Genomic DNA, 7,636 nt, shown 5'->3' with positions numbered 1-7,636 from the left:
TATATGCATAATTCATGCACACAGAAAATAGGGTGGTAAAAACCTGGAGCGGAGGGTGAGACTGGCTAGAATGGGTCAATGGAAAAAAGGGGGACATATGTAATACTTTCAACAGTAAAGATTTTTTTAAAAAAGATATTTGAAGAAGGAGGGAATAGTCAACAGTGACAAATCCTATTGAATGATTAGAACAGGAAAATGTTGAAACACTTAGAATTCTGAAGTAGCTCAGAAAAATGCTGGAATATACAGTAAAATTCCAGGGTCTGTACAGCTAACAGACTTCTGTTTGTGCAGGTAATCCTCTCTGTTACTATCATTCTAATTAAAGAGAGAAGGAGGAGGGTAATGATGAACTATGTGGTGCATCCTCTTCAAGCATTAATGAGATGATAAATGCTAGTGGTCATGAGTTATTTATTGAAAATAATGTGTTTTCACTATGCCCTAATGTTTAAGAAAAGGGCTATGTCTGTGCTTCCATACCCTAAACAATCTGATATTTTGGGATACCTTTATTTGTATTTCCCTTATTCACCTTTGAAAGTATAGTGTGTTGTAGGGGTTATCACGTGTTTGCAGTTAGACAACCAGAATTTCAAAATCCTTGCAGTCACTTTCTAGTTGCATGATCTATGCCTCAGTTTCTTCACTATAACATGAGGAAAGTAATAGTGTCTATTTCATGGATTATTGTATCTTAATATGTGAAAAGCCCTTAGGATATTGCCAGGCATCTGATATTTGTTGTCATTTTATTATTCTCTGGAAATAGTCCTACTTATTATTTCCTGGATTCTCTTCTAAGAACTCTTTTCTGACAGATTTGGACAGAATTAATTATTTTCATCTCTGAGTGACCACTGTATTTTCACATTTACCTAGCTATTTTCCTGATGTACTTATTACACTGTTATCTCTCCCATTACACAATGAGATTACAGAATATTTTACACATTCTATATTCCTGCAACAAAATGATGTGCCAAGCACATACAACACCAATTTATTATCATTCCTGGTTGCCTGTCAGGATCACTGGGGAGGGAGGGAGTTCTCAAATATGTATTCTGAGATTAGGATTCAAAAGGAAATTTGGACTTTTTTTAGAAGGTTCATCATATGGTTTTCGTGTTCTGACATTCTCTCTGGTAGATACACAATAAATGGGTAAATAAACAAATGAATTAACTTTCTCTTTCCTTACTTATAAGGGGAAACATTTTTATAGAAAAATTGCATTTATTATGGAAAAGAACAGCTATACATGATATATTTATGTAGTAACATTTTTATATTTGAATACTATCATGTAGCACATTTCAAGTTTCTCTGATAAAGTTGAAATAATCATATATAGTGCCTTTGGATTTATTAATGAGGGTTTCTGGGTGTGATTCCACATGTTAACCAAAAGATAGTTTAATCATATTTGAAGATTATACCCCAAACTTGACTATGTTCCTATTTTCAGGAGTTCTACTTTTGGTCATGTCAATTTATGTTTGTTTAATGTATCCACTGGACAAATTAGTTAAAATGTATATGGTCCTTTTATCCCTAGGTTTACAAAGAGGGGAAGAATATATGTAGATGACCTAAAAAGAAAACTTCATTGAGGAAAAAAACACATAAATAAATAGAAAATGAAAATAAGACAAAATTTCTCATTGAAATTGTCAACTTTTGTGTCATGAACAATAACACTACAAATTATGAATGCAGCTATTATTGAAGATGGGATTAGCTTTAGATATAAATATTTTGAAATTACTGTTTTAGTGTTAGTAGTTTTCTTATTACATGCAGATTTATATAATATTTTTTTATTGTCAGAGTTTCAAATTTTCCACTATAGTTGCCCAAAACTCTTGGAATGAAACACACCTACACATTTTTGTTTTTTGTTTTTTTATTACAAAATGTCACTTGATCATCAGATTAAAGTAAATGAATCTGCACCTGTATAGTGGCCTTTGAACTGAAATATAAAGTGAACCTCTATGTCTTTCTGTCATCCTAGAAAAAGCCTAGTTTTTTTCAAAAGATAGCAGTTATTTAGCAACATATCTCCTGCATAAAAAAGAAAGTGAAAACTTACCTCTTCTCTGAACTGTAGTTTTGCCTTCAAGTATTCATTATTTTTTTTCTTTAACTGAAATTTTCACTTACATTTATAATATAGCTGAATATATAAACAATACAGTTTTTCAAGTTTTATATTTAAATCTTACCGGTTATTTTCCATAACAGATAATTTTAAACATTTCCTCACTCTAAATATATATCTTTAAAATATATCCAATAAGATGTTCCCTCCTATGAAAAGCACTTGCTGTGTCATATTTAAATACTCAACAAAATTAACAAGCTCATAAATAGGTAACATTTTTCTATGAAACTTCTGGTTGATCCTATAGTTTTCTCAAATATTTTTGTAAACTTTTTAGAAACATTTCTAAAGTATGTGGTCTTTTGTGACAAATTCATGGTACATACAGGTTTATGTGGCTTTTAGTTTTTAAAAACATGTCAACATGTAAGGCAAGTCACTCAGATAGGGGGAGGGGGTGTCAAAGTAACAGCTACCTTTGACTTTCATTCAAATTTTTTGCCACAATGATATTTCATTTTTCTCTTTTACAAAGTTGGAGGCAAGTTTATTGGAGCTGAAGTTTCACTTGGGAGATTCATCTTCTCTTATCCTCTTAAAGAGGATTTTAAAAAATCTTGATCTAATAGAAAAATTCTAACTAATTGAGGATTATGAACTTGCAACCCCTGCTGTAGGCTAGGGCTATACCTTTGTTTACCTTAATGTTTGCTATTGCTTAAAAGCCTCGGTTCTGTCCACTAGAGTTTCAAATAATTTCTGCCCAACAGAAAATAACCCCAAATGTTATATTTTTAATTCTGTTAAAACATTACTCAGTGTTTGTTTTTTATCTAACCTAGTTCTCCAGTTCCCCCAAATACCTAGTTTCTCAATGCTGTTTCAACTAGATTTGTAATGTACTGCAATATGTTTTTGATATATATCATTCTATATTTTAAAAATTGCTTATGACCATATTACTAATCTTTATACATCTCATATGAGTATGATTATACTTTGTTATTTCAGAGAACAGTTGGAGTTATTGTGACATGTAGGCCACAGAAAGCCTCAATGGACTGTTTGACAGTCAATGAGACAACTAAAAGTAAAATTTTATGTGTGCAATTAGAAGGCACAACTCATGCAAGTGTTACTCCCAGTGTACTCTGAAAATTCCCAGTGATTTGTGGATAATGGACTCCTTCATTTTCCTTCCAAATGATTAAAATTATGTGTGGTCTCGAGTAACACTTAAAGCACAAATCACACCCAATTGCAAAGGGTTACTATGTTATTACATCCATATGTTAAGATAGCCTACATTTGAATTTTGTTCCTATTGGTGAGTCCAGCAGCAATAAAGAATTAATTTCTATTTCTCATATACAGTAATATTGCTATGAATTAGTAACCTATTTTTTGGAAGAAAAATGAAGCAAATGCACTTTTTATTAAATAATTGGTTGTCTTAAAGCATATGGCTATATAAGGATATATGCTTATTCTCTTCCACGCCTGTATTAAATAATTGGTTGTCTTAAAGCATATGGCTGGCTATATAAGGATATGTGCTTATTCTCTTTCACGCCTACACATTACCTAGATGTCCTAGGAAGAAAAGCAGCTACATTGGAAAGAAAAGTAAAATCCTAAGAGAAACTTTTTCTCATCTAGAAAGGAGTGGGAAAAATCCTGAGTTGTTTCAATTCGTCCTGCAGGGCCTAATAGGGCCTAATCAACTAGGTTCTGGGGCTTTTTTTTGAAGTATATTTTAAAATGCAATGTCCTTTCTTCCTTTGTATGCTGTTCCTCATGTTTGAGTTATGCATCATTGGTAGTGTTTTAAACCATAGCGTCTACTACTGGTCTTTATTACATGCTTTATTGCATAGTTGAATGGCATTTTCAAAGCCTAGAGGTTTTTCATATTTCCTTTAGTGAGATTTATGCAGTAGAATTTGTAGAGTCAGAAAAAGGGAATCAAGAAAGGAGAGTTGATGACTCTATTTAATGTAATCTTTGATTGCCACAGGCTAACTCAGACCTAAGGGGAAAAGTCAAGTACCAGCTTAAATCAATGAACCTTTAAATTCTTTTTTTCCCCTTAATTCTCCATTGAAGTTCCAATTCCAACAGCCTTCACAAGTGGCTGCTTGTGATGCTGGGATGCCTTCTAGTCTCTTTTTCTCTTTCAATATCAAAGCTAACTTATTTGAAGAAATGTGCCTATCATAGTTCTAGAATGCCCAAGAAAATATTGAAAGAAAGGGCAATGTAAAAAAACAACACACACACACACACACACACACACCCCAAATCTAAGAATCATCACTGTAAGATCCCTTTCAGCCCTGGGTGGATGCCCTCCAGTATTGAGGTAATCAATAAGCCAGCATCGCTTCCACTGAGACATGTTTCATAGGCACCATGGTATAATAATGTAAAACATAAAGCTAGTAAACCAGATAGGCATAGATTTTTAATCCCGTCTCTGTATGGCTATCAGAATGTTACTTGGGCTACCGGGTTTTAGTTTCCTCTTATGAAAAAAAAATGTCCTTGGAAGGTTGCTGGTAGATTAAAAATAATGGATATAGAGTACCTGGACCATAATAGTCCTTCCATTATAGCTATCAGTAAAAATTATTCCAACCCAAATGGAAAGTCCTGTCTTTTTTTTTTTTCTGTTGATAAGCTAACTGATTCATGTTCTTTTAGTCTCACAAAGTAACCTTGCTCTTTCAGGCTTACTTTTTTTCTGTGAAGTGTTTACACTGTGTTCTCCCAGGAACTGGCACAGAAGCTGTTCTGATGTCAAGCCTTGAGGCTAAGCTCAGTCCTCTCCTCAACTGGCCTTCCCTGTGTTCTGAACTGAAATTCTGTATTTTTTAAAAAATAGTTTAAAAATTTATTTTCAATTACAGTTGGCAAACAATATCACATTAGTTTCAGGTGTACAAGTGATTAGACATTTATACAACTTATGAAGTAATAACCCTAGTAAGTCTGGTACCTATCTGACACCATATATGATTATTACAATACTAGAGGCCTGGTGCATAAAATTCATGCACTCAATCGGGGGGGTGGGGTGTCCCTCAGCCAGGCATGCATCCTCTTATAGTCTGGGAACCCTCGGGGGATGTCCCACTGCTGCGGAGGTGGGAGAGGCTCCTGCCCCCACCACTGCCCTCACCAGCCATGAGCCCGGCTCAGGGCTTCTGGCTGAGCAGTGTTACCCCTGTGGGAGCGCACTGACCACCAGGGAGCAGCTCCTGCATTGAGCGTCTTTCCCCTGGTGGTCAGTGGGCATCATAGCAACCAGTCATTCCACAGTTCAGTCGGTTTGCATATTAGCCTTTTATTATGTAGGATTATTGACTATGTGCCCTATACTTTATTTTGCATCCCCATTCTGCTTTTATAACTGACAATTTGTACATTTTTAAAAATTTCTTTATTGATTAAGGTATTACATATGTGACCTTATCTCCCCATTACCCTTCCCAACCCCCCAATTTGTACATCTTAATCCTTTCCACTTTTCACCCTACTTCCCAATAACCCTGGCTGCCATCAGTAAGTTCTCTGTATTTAGAAATTTTTCTGTTTGTTCATTTATTTATTATTTTTTTAATTTTTTAGATTCTACATATAAATGAAATCATATAATATTTATCTTTCAGTTTGAATTACTGACTTAGCATAATACCCCCTAGGACAGTGATGGCGAACCTATGACACACGTGTCAGAGGTGACACACAAACTCATTTTTTTGGTTGATTTTTCTTTATTAAATGGCATTTAAATATATAAAATAAATATCAAAAATATAAGTCTTTGTTTTGCTATGGTTGCAAATATCAAAAAATTTCTATATGTGACACGGCACCAGCGTTAAGTTAGGGTTTTTCAAAATGCTGACACGCCGAGCTCAAAAGGTTCGCCATCACTGCCCTAGGTCCATCCATGTTGTCACAAATGGCAAGATTTTATTCTTTTTTTTGACTGAGTCATATTTCCATATATATATATGCTTTATACATTTGTCTATGGATGGACAATTAGGTTTCTTTCATACCTTGGCTATTGTAAATAATGCTGCAATTAGCATAAGAATGCATATTTCTTTTTGAATTAATGTTTGGGTTTCTTCGGATAAATAGCCAAAAGTGGAATTGCTGGGTCCTTCTTTGTATCTTGTTATAGCATTTGTTTTAAAGTCTATTTTGTGAGATATAAGTATGCTACCCAGCTTTTTTTTTCTTTCTAATTTTATCAAATATCTTTTTCTATCTTTTTATTTTCAGTCTGTGTGTGTCTTTCAATCTGAAATGTGTCTCTTATAGGCAGCATATGTATGGTTCTTGATTTTTTATCCATTCAGACATCTTAGGTCTTTTGATGAAAGCACTTAATCCATTTGCTTTTAAAGTAATTATCAATAGATGTGTAGTTATTGCCATTTTATGATTCATATTTTTCATCTTATTTTTATTCTTTTTAAAAAAGTTCCTTTAACGTTTCTTATAGTACTGGTTTGGTGTGGTGAACACCTTTAGCTTTTTCTCATCTGTCCTTTGATTCTAAATAATATTCTTGCTGATAGAATAGTTTTAGTTGTAGAACTTTCCTTTTCATTACTTTGAATATATTGTGTCAATCTCTTCTGGCCTGCAGTTTCTCTTGAGAAATCAGCTGACAGTCTTATGGGAGCTCCCTCAAGAGCTATGTAACTAATTGCTTTTCTCTTGATACTTTCAAGAGTCTCTGTATTTAACCTTTGGCATTTTAATGACTATGTGTCTTGAATTCATATTTGGGACTCTGTGTTTCTGGGACTTGTATATCCATTTCCTTCACCAAGTTAAGTTAATTTTTTCAGTCATTATTTTTTCAAATAGTTTTTTTAATTTTTTTGCTCTCTCTTCTTTTTCTGGTACCCCTATGATGTAAATGTTAGTATGCTTATCCCTGAGGCTCCTAGAAATTTGGTATTGCAAATTTCAATTATTGCCTTTCATCCCACTAATTCTCATGTCCATTGTAGAGTGCCTCCAGCAGTGAACCCAGAGACTCTAAATGCCAGTAATATCCTTACTGGACTGATCTACACAAATTATGATGATATTTTCATTACTTCTAAGAGTATTCAAATATATGCTTAGAATAAAATTCTGCTACTATATAATTGACTTGAAAACTGGAATCAAAATACACAGGGGTAGGCAAAAGTAGGTAAATAATAATTATAAATAATACAATAATGAATAAATAAATAATAATACAATTAATAAATTCTGTGTTTCACATACTCACAATTATAAACCTAATCTTAAGAGCCTGTCCCTGAATTGCCCTTTCCCAACACTTCTATTCTTAAATTATTGTTACAAATGAATGATAAATATTTATTATAAAAATGTTTATCGGAGGCTACTGAAATTCTAGGGCTACAGCAACAACAGGAAAGACTAGAACCAGAAGCAGTTCCTCCTGAAGCAGACATTTGAGGCTTAGCCTCTATGGAACGTGTC

The sequence above is a fragment of the Myotis davidii genome, unplaced genomic scaffold, assembly GCF_000327345.1.
Source record: "Myotis davidii unplaced genomic scaffold, ASM32734v1 scaffold704, whole genome shotgun sequence".
Lineage (NCBI taxonomy): Eukaryota > Metazoa > Chordata > Mammalia > Chiroptera > Vespertilionidae > Myotis > Myotis davidii.
Note: the sequence above shows the minus strand (reverse complement) of the source record.